General features: G+C 38.7%; 1 protein-coding gene across 5 annotated transcripts in view; it reads right to left on the reverse strand.

The window, feature by feature from the left end:
* brinp1 (bone morphogenetic protein/retinoic acid inducible neural-specific 1) overlaps positions 1 to 17,219 on the reverse strand; it is a 338,696-nt gene that overhangs the window by 280,369 nt on the left and 41,108 nt on the right. For 2 of the 5 annotated variants that reach the window (XM_062031021.1, XM_062031019.1), the window contains exons 1-2: positions 14,754 to 14,816; positions 14,563 to 14,686 (exon numbers count right to left, since the gene is read on the reverse strand). The exons of 2 other annotated variants lie outside the window; for them this stretch is intronic. The gene's annotated coding sequence lies outside the window, so the exon portion shown is untranslated. One more of the 5 variants, XM_062031020.1, reaches the window with a different exon arrangement.

Genomic DNA, 17,219 nt, shown 5'->3' on the forward strand with positions numbered 1-17,219 from the left:
GTAATGGTCTGCCACTTGCAATTGCCGGGAAGCAACAGAGGAACGGGAGGAAAGACCGTAGCTAACTTCATTTGTAGTGGATTCTAACCCCCTCCTTACCTTACAATCTCTCACACGACAAAAAGGCCTGACCTTCGGAAAACGTGGCTGAGCGAGCAGCTCACTTGATAATTAAATTCACCAATCAGCCCAGCTCGCAGATCAATGGCTGATTTTAAACAGCAAACTAATTCACTAATGGTGAGAGTTATTCCAATTTACCTGCCTGCTGAATTATGGTGTCCAAATCCATTCTGTTCGGGGAGGGATCAATGCAAGCTGGGGTGAAGGGAAGAGTTGGTATTGCAATTACGTTTGGTCGTGAACGCAGCACTGTGAGGTTTATATGATACTTGCGTGTATGAACCGCAAAAACGCGGAGGCGGTTTTACGAGACGGTTATAAAACAGACACCGTCTCCGTCATAAAGCAAACTAATTAATAAGGTTTCAGTGACAGCCTGAGACCTTCCGCCGTGGACACGCTGGAGCTATGTGTAACAATGTCTTCCCCTCAACGTTATTTAGTTAAATTGGCCACCTGAAGGGCAATAAAATACAGTGTGAAATATAGAAAACATCATTTATTTGCTTCGTGAGGGAATCGGCAGCAAGGGAAATTAAAAGATTGTCATGCTTTCTCTATTTACTTCCTTCTGATTTTGTGTCCCCACCCCCAAGTCTATTATTTTAAAAACATAACTGGTTACCGCAAAAATGAAACAGATGCGAAAGCCTCAAGAGTGTAATATTGTCCTCATTCTGTGAAGCGTTCAACCATGCATTGTCAACCAGTGAGAATGTTTTCATCGCGAGCATACAAGACATATCTGTCAAACACAGGCGCACGATAAAGTTTGAACAACAAAGAAGACAACTTCGACAAGAGCTACGCATCGACTAGGATTCGTATACAGCAACAATAGACGTCGCGTTTTTTGTAGCTATGGACTGTGGGGTTTATACAGAAACTGTGGACTACTGGCATTCTACAATAACTTACTGAGATTATAACTAAACTATGGACTATCGTTTTTACACAGCATCTAGGGCAGTGGTTCTTAACCTGGGTTCGATCGAACTCTAGGGGTTCGGTGAGTCGGGCTCAGGGGTTCGGCGGAAGTCAAGACACACCCGACTCATCGTGTAAATAAAAACTTCTCCCTATCGACGCATTACGGATACGGCAACAGTAGAAGTCACACTGATTTGCAGGTGTGTAATTTGTTGTGAGTTTATGCACTCTGTTGGTTTTGTTGTTTGAACAAGGTGATGTTCATGCACGGTTCATTTTGTGCACCAGTAAAAAAAACATGGTAACACTTTAGTATGGGAAACATATTCACCATTAGTTAGTTGCTTATTAACATGCAAATTAGTAACATATTGGCTCTTAACTAGTCGTTATTAAGTACTTATTAATGCCTTATTCTGCATGGCCTTATCATAGCCCTAACCCTCTAACTCAGACCTGGGCAAATTAAGGCCCGGGGGCCGCATGCGGCCCGTTGAGCTTTTCAATCTGGCCCGCCGGACATTCCCAAATAATTGTTTTAGATGTTTAAGATGTAAAGTGTAGCTGCCATTATGATGTGCAGTGATGTTTTCTAATGACCGGAAGTCTTCAACTATACTAAGTCTTTCAATGCTTGGAATCTGCATCATATACTAGTTACTATGGTCATCTAATTAGTTACTATGGTCATCTAATTAATTACTATGGTAATCTAATTACTTACTATGATCACTATGAGATATATCAGATTGTAGGTGGGGTTTTTTTCACTATGTTTGTTGCATTTTGGTTGCGTTTCGGTTGATTGTAAAATATGTTGTCAATATTCTGTGTTTTATCATTGATAGTTAATATTGTAAATCCCACATTCTTTATTTTCATGTTCATTCTGGGTGTCTCATTCAGTAAAAAAAAAAATCAAATTCCATTCCGTTTGTTAAGGCGGTCTGTCATAACGTTTTTAGCTTTCAATCATTATTGTGATGTTTTGTATTAATGTTCCTAAAAATAGAAATACCGGCCCCCAGACACACTTTGTATCTAAATCTGCCCCCCCCCCCCCCCCCCGAGTAAATAATTGCTTAGGCCTGCTCTAACCCTAACCCTAACCCTAACCCTAACCAAATAAATCTAAATTAAGTCTTTGTTGCTTAGAATATGTTCCCCTAATGTCCAAAAAACTCTAAATTAAGTCTTTGTTACTTAGAATATGTTCCCCATACGAAAGTGTTACCAAAAACATATAACTTTGTCTTGAATTTGAAAAAAAAAAAACATTTTATTTTTCACTAAAGAAGGGTTCGGTGAATGCGCATATGAAACTGGTGGGGTTCGGTATCTCCAACAAGGTTAAGAACCACTGATCTAGGGACTATCAATCTCCTATAATGACTATGGAAATTATACAGCAACAACAAAAATTAAATTTGTATACAAATTGCATGTGAATGCTGAGAACCCCAAGCCAAATATAAGTGCTAATAGTTACCATGCGTCAAGAATGAAGATATGTGTGTACCTGCAAAATTATCAAAAACAAAGCTAGCATGCTAATGTTAGCATCCGTTAAGTACAAAAAGATATGACTCTGATGTGTACACCTGTAAAACTAGCTAACATCCTTATTATAGCATACTAACAATTGCCATATTTTAAGTATCAAAATATATGACTCTGAGGTGTATACTTGTAATACTATCTTAAAACCTAGCATGCTAGCATTTGACTAACATTAACAAGGAGCATTTTGACTTTAAAACTATTCAAATCAGTTGAGAAATGTGGAGATAGTAACACTTTTTGAAAAGACAATTTAAATTGGCCCGAGAGTGTGAATGAGTGAATGCTTTTCTGTCTATCTGTGTTGACCTTGCAATGAGGGGGCGACTTGTCCAGGGTGTACCCCACCTTCTGCCTGAGTGCAGCTGGGATGGGCTCCAGCAACTCCCCGACCTCAAAAAGGACAAGCAGTAGAACATGGATAGTGTTACGGAAAAGTGTGAAAAACAGAATCTTTTGGGATATACAAAAATAGCCTGACTGTCCTGAATAAGTGGAGTGTTATGACTGTTACAGACTATGGATATAATATGGCAGCTATGGACTATGGCAGGCCTGGGCAATTATTTTGACTCTGGGGCCACATTTACAGAAAAAAATGTCTGGGGGCCGGTATATCTATTTTTAGGAACACTAATACAAAACCTCACAATAATGTCCGATAGAATGCTAAAAACGTTATGACAGACCACCTTAAAAAACGTAATGGAATTTTACATTTTTCTATGAATGATAAAACACTGAATATTGACAAAATATGAATGTCACATCCCCTTTCGGTCGACATATTTTACAATCAAGTGAAACGCAACAAAAATGCAACAAACAGTGAAATATCAACGCGAAGGGTACAAAATAAACCCACCTACAATCTGATATATCTGATACATCAATAAGCTTTAGAACTTTGTTGTGAAAATCTCCTTCCGCGTCTGTGGAAACGCTTCCCGCCCACACTACTTGGTGCCTCGTCTGAGCTGCTGTGACATAGATTACCATAGTAACTAATTAGATGACAATAGCAACTAATTAGATTATCAGAGTAACTAATTAGATTACCATAGTAACTGGTATATCATCCATAAGCGCAGATTCCAACCATTGAAATACTTTGTATAGTAGAAGACTTACGGTCATTAGAAAAGATGAGTGCACATCATAATGGCAGCTACACTTTACATCTTAAACATCTAAAAAAAATATTTGGGAATGTTTGAGAAGCTTAACGGGCCGCATGTGGCCCCCGGGCCTTCATTTGCCCAGGTCTGGACTATGGTGTTCTTACAGAAACTATGGACTGCTGGCCTTATACAGCTACTACTGAGATAATACGCAATCTATGGACTATGGATTTTATACAGCAACTACGAACTATCGATCTCCAACAATGACTATGAAATTGATCAACAAACTATGTACTATATAGTGGATATTAACTATGGAATTTATACAGCAACTAAGGTCTACGGCTCTTAATAGGCCACAACAATAGCTGATAGACAGCAACTACAGACTATGAATCCTTTATCGCAGGTATGGTTTATTGATCTTACATATCAACTACTGAGTTAATGTAGCAACTATAGACTATGAATCCTTTATCGCGGGTATGGTTTATTGATCTGACATATCAACTACTGAGTTAACTATAGACTATGGGGCATATATAGCAAGTATGGAGAATACCCTGCAACTATACGGTGGCTTTGGACTATGGAACGGCTATGGAATATGGAACTTGTATGCCAATAATGGACGTTATACAGCAACTATAGACGACAGAGCTCATAAAGAAAGGAGCACTGCAGAATCCATTTTCTCTCTGTGCTAGGTCTGAGCGTCCCTCTTAGCTTTTCTTCAAGCTACAACAGGCGGTCCATTTGTCACCAGATCCAGCACTACTTGCCGCTTCATGCGACCGTGGCTGCCTGACAGATGAAGATTGATCATTTGTCAACTCACAAATTAGCTTTCAAGTGCCTTTTCTAATTACCCTGCGGTTTCATTGTTGAGAAACCGCTGACTGTTTTCCTTACATTTTCCTCACCGGGCACAAGGCTTTTGTTTGGTATACAGTATGTCGTCTTGCTTACCTTCCTCTTCAACTTAAGGGAGCCACAATGTGCTAATTTCTTCCACCGTAAAAAATATATTTTTAAATACCAACGTGCCTGAGCAGTTTATTTTCCCTCAGTGGAACCAGTATGCACCGACATGATTATGTGTCACTGGTAGGATGTCAGTGACACCACTCGCTGTGCAGGTCCCGACGTGCTCTTGCATGTAAATGTCAAGTGATGTTATCCACTGTACACTTTCTACTGACCTAAAAACTGTTGACAAAGGGAATATCACAAATACATTAGGGGAAAAGAAAGATATTCCAATCAGCTTATGTCTGAAAAACAAAATATTTAAAAGAAATTGCTATTCACAACTGTCCTTTGTATTTATTTTATACTATTATAAGACGTTTTGTTTTCTATGACTGATGAATGCACATGTTCAGTTGCTTTTATTGACATAGTCAAAATAATAATAATAATATAAATACAATAATGGGCTTAGCAACAAGTAGCCAAGTTGAAGTTGAAGTTAAAGTACCAATGATTGTCACACAAACACTAGGTGTGGTGAAATTTGTCCTCTCCACTTGACCCATCCCCTTGTTCACCCCCTGGGAGGTGAGGGGAGCAGTGGGCAGCAGCGGTGGCCGCGCCCAGGAATAATTTTTGGTGATTTAACCCCCAATTCCAACCCTTGATGCTGAGTGCCAAGCAGGGAGGTAATGGGTCCCATTTTTATAGTCTTTGGTATGACTTGGCCGGGGTTTGAACTCACAACCTACCGATCTTAGGGCGGATATTCTAACCACTAGGACAGTAAGAACAGCTTTTAGGTCCTATTTTATTTAATTTAGCAATGTTTGCAAAGAATCATTAAGTATCCACCCACACAATAAGTTAAAAAATGACATCGGATACTAGTATGAAGACTTCCTGAATGATGAATGAATTTATTTATTCCGGCAGACGTATATAGCAACACTTCATCACTCTTTGTAATTTGACAGATACGCAACGGCACCCACCAAAAAGGGATACGGGGAAAAAAGCAAGAACGCTTATTCATGTCCCGCCCCTAATTTACAATCAACTTATATGTTGGTTATATATGTTGGTTATATAGTCTAAGGTTCAACAGCAGATTTGATGGATACATGACAATTTCAGAACAAGAATAACATATGCTGGAAAACACTTTGTCAATAGCATTGAGTGACCATGAGATTAGCTCCATCTTGCCTGGGTATCTTTTGTCTTCTGAAGCCTTGTCTGGTGTGTTATGTCCCTTATTCCACAGTGAGTTCTTTTGCACCTGTGTCCCACAGTTGAGAAAGTCTAAACAACTAGTCACGTTTTTGATAGTTTCCCAACAACACATTTTTTACTGCAAGGTTAAACACTCTTAGGCTAGAAGACAGTTTAATTTCTCCGCTCACATTGTCCCACAGTTTCACCCCCGCTATAGATAACGTTTGAGCCTTGAATGTGGAATTCACAATGTTATGTTTGAATTTCAGGATATCCCTGAGTTCATGTGGACCATCTTTAAGTGAAAACAGACTCTGTATATTTTGCAGGTAGAGCCCTTTGATTGGGGGTTTAAATATATTGATGATACATTTATGGTAAAAAAAACAAAAATCTCTAGGGATACACTTAATAATAAAGTATTTAGAATAAATTGCTATTCACAACTGTCCTTTGTATTTATTGTATAATATTAGAAGACGTTATTTTGTGTTTTGTTTACTATGACAGATGAATGCACATATTCAGTTGCTTTTATTGACACAAATAGTCAAAATAATAATAATATAAATACATGAATGTGCTTAGCAACAAGTAGCCAAGAACAGTGCTATGGCTTTTAGGTCCTATTTTATTTAATTTAGCAACGTTTGCAAATAATAATTTATTATTCAATTTAAGGTCTTGAATAGATTGCATTTTACATCTTCTCAACTGCTTAAATTTGGTGCAGTAGATAGCAGATTATGTATGAAGTGTCAGGCAGCTGAGGGAACTCTTGTTCATTTATTGTGGGAATGTCAGAGAATAAATAAGTTGTGGTTGAAAACAACAAAAGAAGCAAGCACATTCCTAAAGATAAACATCCCAATGACAATGCAAACTTGTATTCTTGGTGATCTGCATCAATTTACTAACCTGTCATCAAAGAGTAAAAATGTAATTCTTTCAATATGCATCATAACAAAAAGGGGTAATACTAAAAAAATGGATAGATATTGATAGTCCAACTCATACTGACTGGTATACACAAGCTATGGAAATGATATCAGTAGAAAAAAATGCATTTAGTTTAGATAATAATGAGTCATATATTGGAATATGAGATCCATTAATTAATTTTGTTTTAACTATTAAATTAACCTAAAATATGACTTATTTTATCTTTGTGGAAAATATTGGACACAATGTGTTGTCAAGCTTATGAGATATGATGCAAGTGTAAGCCACTCTGACACTATTGTTCTTTTTTTAATGTTTTTATAAATGGCTGTGATGATAATGTCAATGAGGGATTTCTAATCACTGCTATGTTGGAAGTTGTATTAATATTGATAGTGTTGTTGATATTAATTTTTGTTTGACTACTTTTGGATTGTTTTGTGTCATGTTGGTGTGTCCTCTCAATTGCTCTGTTGATTGCTATTCTGAATGTTGCTGGGCCGGCCGGGTTTGGTTTTGGAATTGTATTATTATGGTATTATTGTGTATTATTTTGTTGGATTGATTAATAAAAATGAAAAATAAAAATACAATTATTATTCACTCGCACAATAAATTAAAAAAAGGACATTGGATACTGTTCATAGTGCATTTTTCATCATATGAAGACTTCCTAAATGATTGGGGGTTTAAATATATTGATGATACATTTATCTTAAAAAATAGATAAATCTCTAGGGATACATATAATCAAGAGTAACTTGTAGCTTAGCTTGATACATTTTCCAAGGAGTTTGCCCATCACTGGATGCTAGCAAGTAGATTCTTAAAGGCCTACTAAAACCCACTACTGCCGCCACGCAGTCTGATAGTTTATATATCAACCTTAACATTGCAACACATGCCAATACGGCCGGGTTAACTTATAAAGTGCAATTTTAAATTTCCCGCGAAACTTCCGGTTGAAAACGTCTATATATGATGACGTATGCGCGTGACGTCAATGGTTGAAACGGAAGTATTCGGACACCATTGTATCCAATACAAAAAGCTCTGTTTTCATCGCAAAATTCCACAATATTATGGACATCTGTGTTGGTGAATCTTTTGCAATTTGTTTAATGAACAATGGAGACTGCAAAGAAGAAAGTTGTTGGTGTGATCGGTGTATTAGCGGCTGGCTGCAGCAACACAACCAGGAGGACTTTGACTTGGATAGCAGACGCGCTATCCGACGCTAGCTGCATCGATGATCGGGTGAAGTCCTTCGTCGCTCCGTCGATCGCTGGAACGCAGGTGCGCACGGGTGTTGATGAGCAGATGAGGGCTGGCTGGCGTAGGTGGATAGCTAATGTTTTTAGCATAGCTCTGTGAGGTCCCGTAGCTAATTTAGCTTCAATGGCGTCGTTAGCAACAGCATTGTTAAACTTCGCCAGGCTGGAAAGCATTAACCATGTAGTTACATGTCCACGGTTTAATAGTATTGTTGATTTTCTGTCTATCCTTCCAGTCAGGCGTTTATTTCTTTTGTTTGTATCTGCAGTTAAGCCCGATGCTATCACGTTAGCTCCGTAGCTAAAGTGTTTCGCCGATATATTGTCGTGGAGATAAAGGTCACTGTGAATGTCCATTTCGCGTTCTCGACTCTCATTTTCAAGAGGATATAGTATCTGAGGCGGTTTAAAATACAAATCCGTGATCCACAATAGAAAAAGGAGAAAGTGTGGAATCCAGAGCGAAAAAAAGATACGTCCTGCATTGCACTCTAGTCCATCACTCTGACGTTCCTCATCCACAAATCTTTCATCCTCGCTCAAATTAATGGGGTAATCGTCGCTTTCTCGGTCCGAATCGCTCTCGCTGCTGGTGTAAACAATGGGGAAATGTGAGATGTGAGGAGCCTTTCAACCTGCGACATCACGCTACTTCCGGTACAGGCAAGGCTTTTTTTATCAGCGACCAAAAGTTGCGAAATTTATCGGCGATGTTCTCTACTAAATCCTTTCAGCAAAAATATGGCAATATCGCGAAATGATCAAGTATGACACATAGAATGGATCTGCTATCCCCGTTTAAATAAAAAAAATTCATTTCAGTAGGCCTTTAACAAAACAGCAACAATGGTTTGGAATAACCCAACATTGTAGTGAGCATAACTCAGCTTTTGTGTTAAATGAATTCAACCCAATAGTTGGGTTGTGAATCAACCAACATTGAGTTAGCAGAACTCAACTTTTAGGTTAAATAATTCAACCCCATAGTTTGGTTGGGAATAACCCAACATTAAGTTACCAGAACTCAACTTTTTAGTTAAATAATTCAACGCAAAAGTTGGGTGGAAAAAATGAACCCAAAATGTTGAGTTCAAATAACTCAAATAAGGGGTTCGTCCTTATCTGAACCAGCAGTTGGGTTAAAATTGGGTTTGTTTTTTTAACCCAACATTTTTTAGTGTGTACATAGCTACTGACGTTGTGGTCCAAGTTGGAATTTCCACAAAACGCATTCTATGATATTCAACACTTTACCGACATCTGGCAGTTAAAGTGGATAGCGCACCCCCTAAATGTGTTTACGTTTCATGTGTCAGGTAAACCTCGACGAATGGGACCATATGAATTCCCTTTTGTTTGTCGGTGAATACCGTAATTGCACCCGTATATGACTCTTGCACACATTTTATTTATTATGATTCAACTTTTTTTGATTGATTGTTTATGTATTTATTAATTCTATCAGTAATACACTATTGCATATATTTTTTTTGCTAGTAGATACTTCCAGCAAGCCATAGGGATGCTCCCCTCCTCCCCCAATAATACTCGGCATAGTAATTATACAGCACTTCCCGGCCACTTCCCGCTGTGACTGATCCGTCACCCTTGCTTCCGTAATAATTTATTCGCATCTCACTACGGGTGTCGCCTTGTCGGGCGTGATGAAAGTGTTGCGAGGCAACTGGGAAGATTGCGACTTGAAGTGCGGAGAGACGTATGCTAAAGAAAAAGCATCACCTTATCAGGCTGGGGGCCATGTTTTGCTCATCCTATTTCAGCATCCGAGAGGGGGAAAAGAAATAAATATGACTCGTTTTTTTTCTCATCCCGGGGGTTTTATCAGCCCGCGCTGAAAATGAAGCTTCAACGGGATCATGTGCCCCCCCCACCCCGCTCCCCGTCCAACTCATCTCTTCCCACTTTTTACAGACATATGTTCATATATCACAAGGAAGTATATGTAATAAAAAGGGGAGATAAAGGCGCCCTGTCAGAAATAGAGAACAGCTGCTGCCCTCTCCAGGGATGCGACCAGTCGCATTATGTTCAAGGGAGCTTTTTGTCCAGCTGCAGCCGGTTATTTCTGTTCTCGCTCTGATGAGGTGCCTTCCCTGCATCTACTGACCTCATTTCTCACCAATTTTCTGTTTACTTTCCAATTGACGAATTTCTAATGACCAGACTCTGGCGAGCGTTCCCGACGCGGGCAGACGGCGGCAGAGGAAATGAAGTGTTAAGCCGGTGTCCGCCTGCTCCCACTGTTCCTAAGTCAAAGGCATACATTTGTGAAATGGGAGGAAATCAGAAGAACAAGCGAGTCCTAAGTCTGCTAAATCTGCAGGGACACGGACCAGACGGTTCCCACTTTGTTGTCTTTTCCTTTTTGCCCGTCTCGATTGGTTTTCAGATGAGGAATCGCAGAGCGAAACGGCGCCGTGTTGTGTCTGCTTTGTTTCAGTGCCATGCACCCGATATCAATGTTGGGAGGGTGTTTTGTTGTGTGCCAGGCGCACTTCCCTCATCACACAGAGAACCTGTTGTGTGCCGTGAAGCACATGCGCGCACAGTTTGGAAGGGGAAAAGCGGTTCCAAGGCGGTATGGAAATAGCTAAGTCATGTGCGTAAATAATGTGTCATCTTTGGGGACGCCGCCAATGACGATGACAAACACTTTGCAAGGCCGCGCAATAAACAAATGACGACAATGAAGGGCAGCCAACATTTGGTGTTCCTTCTTTTTGGCATGTGAGAAAAGTTTTGGATTTCTATTTTATTCTCATTAGTTCCCAATAAGTAACGTCAAGCTAGAAAAAAATCATAAATCATCAAAAAAACTGGTAACACTTTAGTATGGGGAACATATTCACCATTAATTAGTTGCTTTTAACATGCAAATTAGTAACATATTGCCTCTTAATTAGTCATTATTAAGTACTTATTAATGCCTTATTCTGCATGGCCTTATTATACAACCAGTAAGTCATTAACTAAGAGTCTTCCCTCAATAACCTCATAATTATTGCTTATTAGTAACCCTGACCCTAACCCTCATATATTCCCATAGTGTCCAAACAACTCTAAATTAAGTCTTTGTTACTTAGAATATGTTCCCCATACTAAAGTCTTACCAAAAAATTATTCATACCGCATTTTCCGGAATATAAGCCGCTACTGTTTTTCCTACGCTTTGTATTCAACAAATGGTTTTCACAAAACACCCACAGAGACACTGGAAAGGTGTGTCATTGTTTGTGCCGTTTCTGTCACGGCCCGGGCGCACCTCAGTGCACATTTATGTGTGCGCGCGCCACTCCGGCTGCAGCAGGCAACTGCAATCAATCTGCAGTCTGCACACCTGTCGCTGATGAGCTCCCTGGGCTTCTTAAGCCAGTGCAGACCTGCGTTCCGGGTCAGAACGTAGTTCCCTGTTCCGTACAGTAAGCCAACTCGTGTCAAGCTCTATGCTCTCTCTATTGCACTCTCTCTCTCTTTGTGTTCTTTCCCCGTCGTGCTTATTGTGTCCTGTGTCATGTCGTTCCAGCAGCATTCCTCCGTCCCCTGATTGCGAGCTGTGTGTCTCGTTTCCCCATGTTCCCCTCTGGTTCCCTGGCTGCCCCTTTTGGATCTCGACCTCCCGCCTGGACACGGACCTTTGACGCCTCTCTCCTGCCCTTGACCTCACTCCTGCTCACAGGCCTCCGAGCTTGTCTTGCCACCTTGGACTTCCGCCTCTCGCTCGACACTCCCGGTAACACTCATCATATACTCGCATCACATAGTCACACACCATACATAGTTTGGACTAATTACACGCCTCATTTCCCTTGTTTATTATTAAATAGAGCTAAAACGACGTCCATGCATTCTGTGCCATCTTCTTTCCCTGTACCGTAACCGTTTCACAATATTTTGGACGAGTTCACTCACTGCAGGTGCTGCTGGTTGACAATGTACTTCCTGTTTCGCGCCTTGAACCGGAAGTATATCCCGTTTCGTCTACTATTCGTCTGCAGCGTTTCTGCTCGAAAGGATTTTTCATTCATCACACCAAGCCAGTTGTAAAATATAACTAAAACTGTTCATACTCTCTAGGGCTGCAACTAACGATTAATTTGATAATCGATTAATCTGTTGATTATTACTTTGATTAATCGATTAATAATCGGATAAAAGAGACAAACTACATGTCTATCCTTTCCAGTATTTTATTGAAAAAAAACAGCATACTGGCACCATACTTATTTTGATTATTGTTTCTCAGCTGTTTGTACATGTTGCCGTTCATAAATAAAGGTTTATTAAAAAAATTTAAATAAAAAAAATGTTTATTAAAAAAAATAATTAAAAAAATTGCCTCTGCGCATGCGCATAGCATAGATCCAACGAATCGCCAACTATTTTTATAATCGATTTTAATCGATGTAATCAATTAGTTGTTGCAGCCCTAATATACTCTAAACCAGAGGTGTCAAACTCATTTTAGATCGGGGGCCACATGGAGAAAAATCTACTCCCAAGTGGGCCGGACTGGTGTAATCACGGCACGATAACTTAAAAATAAAGACAACTTCAGATCTGTGTTTAAAAATAGAACAAGCACATTCTGAAAATGTACAAATCATAATGTTGTTGGGGTTTTTTACACTTACATGTTGTGGTTCATAGTATTCTACCTTTATTTGTCGTTATCTATATTGTATGAATAAATTATGTAATAATGTTCATCAGTCAACTCATTGGTGTTAATTTTCAATCTATCAAGATGAATTACAGTATGTTATTTATATAGTTTGATCATTTTCCTCGACTGATGTACTAACATCATGTGGTTTATTTTGTACATATGTAGCATCATCTACAAAGATACAAATAATTGCTATTACGATATCTAGTGGACACATTTAGAACAGCTGTTTCTTTCACTCCAAAATTTCAGGTTCATTTTTATACTTAGCAAACTCATCCCGGGGGCCGGATAAAGCCTGTTTCGCAGGCCTGATCCGGCCCTCGGGCCGTACATTTGACACCCCTGCTCTGAACCGTCCCATGTGTGATGTCTGTAGGCATGTTTTCATAGTCTAATGCAGGGGTGTCCAAATGTTTCCACTGAGGGCCGTACACTGAAAAATTTAAGCATGATATTTTTCATTTTCAAACCATAACAAAATATATGGATTTCTTCTTTTTTAACATTTAGGGCTCCCGGGGACCATAAAGGGTCTCAATCATTAAAATGTTAAAAATAAGTCAAATTATTATTATTTTTTATTTAACGCTTACAGTAAATCTCTATATCAACTTCAGGTTGATAAAGTTTAAAAAAAAGAAAAAAAAAAGGTTTTTTGCCTTTTCTGTCAAAGACAACTTTGTTTTTTATAGTAAAACTGAAATATGCAGTATTTAGTAATTAGAGCCTTAAAAGATCAATAATGCAGGACACCATTGATTTTAATTCCTTAATATTTTTGATTAATCACAGTGAAAAGTTAAATACAATCCTACTAAATATATTTGGGATCCAAAAGGTCTCCCACTCAAAGTGATACATTTTTATTAGTTTTTTTTAACTTTTAACACTTTAATTACGAGATCAACTTCCGATATATGTGTCGATTTTACGTTTGAACTATTGTTTTCTTTGTTTTATGCTCTTTTGTCAAATAAAACTTTGATGTTTTTATATGGCAACCACACAATATATGCAATATTTTTTCCACATAAAACATTTTAAAGTGATACTTTTTAAGTAATAATTCATTATAACATAGATTTTTAGTCTTTGTTTTTTTTTAGCAATGGCAAAAAAAGAAAAATAAACAAAGACAAAAGAAAAAAAAACAGCCTGCATTGCAGCTTTGTGTCAACATTGCAACTTTTTCTTGTTAGATTTCACCTAATTCGACTTTTTTTTTTTAAAGTTTTTTTAAATTTTTGCAATATTATCAATTTTGCAATTTTTGCAGAATGTGTGGCGGGCCGGTAAACAATTAGCTGCGGGCTGCAAATGGCCCCCGGGCCGCACTTTGGACACCCCTGGTCTAATGTAATCGAGCTGGCATGTTTACAAGCGTCAGTGTTTGTATTATTAACTTATAATGGCATTCTTTTTGTATTGTTTCAGTTTTGTAAATTCACCAACATGTCACCGTGGAGTTATTGAGTCTGTTTTGCTGATTGGAGAGCGAGCTTCCACTGCTAGTGGGTCCATGACGATGCCTTCTGTTTTACCGTTGTGTTACAGCCACCATTTGGAAACAATTAAGGTATGTAAATAAACATTTGCGAAGACAAACTATTTTTAGCGGCGCCGTGATCATTTGTGTGGGTCGCTATGTTTACATCATCGAGTGGTCTGCTGTTCCTTCGCTTCTCAACTGCCTGGAAGTTTATTGTAGATCATTAAACATGCATCTCACCTGGATAAAAGAAGTCTGAGCAGGTATTCCGACAAGTTGGTACACTTTTACAAGCCATTTGGGACCCGGAAATGGCCAGAACGACACGAAAGATGCTCGGTCTCCCTCGTCCTCGACCCCTTTTCTATCATGAGACATTCTTTGTTATGATCCGTTGCCCGGATTATGTTTTGTTCTGTTAGTTTGACTACCTCAGTTCTGTTTTCAGCACCCCTGGGTTTGTGTTTTAGTTGCAATGACTGCAGATTAGTTTCACCTGCCTCTGATTAATGTTCGGGACGCTCACCTGCTCCTGGGCACTAATCAGAGAGCTACCTATTCCTGTTTTTCGCCACAATCAGCCTGGCTTCCTGGTTTGCACTATTTGGGGTGGCATGGCGTAGTGGGTAGAGCGGCCGTGCCAGAAACCTGAGGGTTGTGGGTTCGCTCCCTGCCTCTTACCGTCCAAATCGCTGCCATTGTGTCCTTTGGCAGGACACTTCACCCTGAAACTGAAACCCAAACTGAAATCTAAGTAAGATTAAATATCTCAAATAAGGATTATTTTCCGTCTGATAAGATAATTCTTCTCACTTAGCAGATTTTATGTTAGTGTTTTACTTGTTTAAAGGGTTTTGGTCCTAAATTATCTCAGTAAGATATTACAGCTTGTTGCTGAGATTGTATGACCTTATTGAGTAAAACATGCTTGAAACTAGAATACCAACTGTTGCAAAGCTGTGTCATCAACACTCACAAGTATAAAACCACTTTTTTAAAGTAATAATTTCTTATTTCAAGCATGAAGAAAAAAAAATCATGATTTTGACACGATTGTGTCTCATAATTAAAACAGATGACAGCCAAATGGACTTTGCTGTTTTATTTTCAATGAAACAATAGAAAATAGGTACTCATATAGTAGTACAGTTGGCACAGTACAGTAAACTGACAGTTAATATTTAAACATTTAACATTTCAAACTATTTTGAACAGAAATAGTTCATGTACATTCAGATGAATTCTTCAAAATTACAATAAAAAAAAATTTGGCCGGGGGGCGGGCTGTATATATGCGCACTAATTGACTTAGAGAGCACGCACTTGGCGCGATGACGTCATGTTATGGATGGAAAAATGCATTTTTAGACAATATGATTTGCCTGAGCGGCTAGTAGACCCCGAGAGTAACAAGCGGATGCCTTGTTGCCTTTCCATTAAGAAAAATAAACTAGTTTTTAGTATAAGTTTGCTGGTTTCAAGAAATGTAATGCCGGGCGCATATCATGATGTCAAGATAATGGCACTAGCATTTACTTAATTTAAGAAACATTTTCAACATATTGAGCAAATAGGTCTCTTTTTTTTCTACCAAGAAAAGTGCACTTGTTATTAGTGAGAATATACTCACTTTAAGGTATTTTTGGGTTCATTGAGGTTAGCTAATTTAACTTGTTTTAGAAAGTCTTGACAAGCCAAATGTTCTTGTTCTATTGGCAGATAATTTTGCTTAGTTCAAATAAAATACCCCAAATTTTTGTATTTTTTTTCTTCTTGTTTTTGAACACTGACTTTTTGCAGTGTGGTGAATGAATGATGAATGGTAGGCGGTGGTCGGAGGGGCCGTAGGCGCAAACTGGCAGCCACGCTTCCGTCAGTCGACCCCAGGGCAGGTGTGGCTATAAAAGTAGCTTACCCCCACCAGGTGTGAAAGAATGATGGGTTCTCACTTCTCTGTGAAGCGCTTTGAGTGTCTAGAAAAGCACTATATAAATCGAATCCATTATTATTATTATTACGCAACTGTGACGACGTCTTTTATTTGCTTCCATGCAACCTGTTACGTTAAGTATTTTCTACGATCTTTGATTCCTGTTCCTGTGCTAAGCTACGCCATAGCTATTGGCACGCTTTTCGGTCTTTTTGTATTTCTGCATGACTTCATGGACAATAAATCAATATCTGACCTGCACTTTGCCTCCAGAGTTCCTGCTGCATCTTGGGAGAACGATCCGAGCAGTAAAATGCGACCCCGTCGTTACATTCTTCACGTAAATGGGAATATATGAACATCCGAGCAGTCGGCATCCTAATGACCTTGCAGACCTTGTACAGTAAGTGATGTTTTATTATGTTTGTTGGCTCTCATAAAGTCTGCAGTGAGTAGTAATCAGTGAAGAAGAAAACAAAAAAGCAAACGTGATGCGTTTTTGAAATTGCGCTTAAAATAAGCAAAATATGTAAATATTAAATGTTGTTATAAATGTGCCCATTACTAAATAACATATATACTTGCATCACATATATACAACCTTGATGGAGGTGTTTGGATGTTTCTTTAAGGTCTTTGTAGGGGGAATTGCATGGCTCCCATAGGCTCCATTGTAAGCAGACTTTTGACCGCATTTTTTTGGGATTTAGAATGCAAAAAAAATATATAATACCATCCATCGTCATGTTTTTTCATAATGATTGTTAACGATAGGCACAATTCCCCAAAAGGTGTGTTTCCCCTTAAAGTAAGCACATTTTATCCAAGAGGAGACTGAGGGCAGCAAAAAAAAAACAAGGCACTGCAGCAAAGTGGAGATTATGCAGTATCATGACAAAGCTGTTTGACCATTACATTTACATTATCCATGTGGTATCTGCTAGTACAGCACTAAAAATAGTATCAG

This window comes from Entelurus aequoreus, linkage group LG21 (genome assembly GCF_033978785.1).
Source record: "Entelurus aequoreus isolate RoL-2023_Sb linkage group LG21, RoL_Eaeq_v1.1, whole genome shotgun sequence".
Taxonomy (NCBI): Eukaryota; Metazoa; Chordata; class Actinopteri; order Syngnathiformes; family Syngnathidae; genus Entelurus; species Entelurus aequoreus.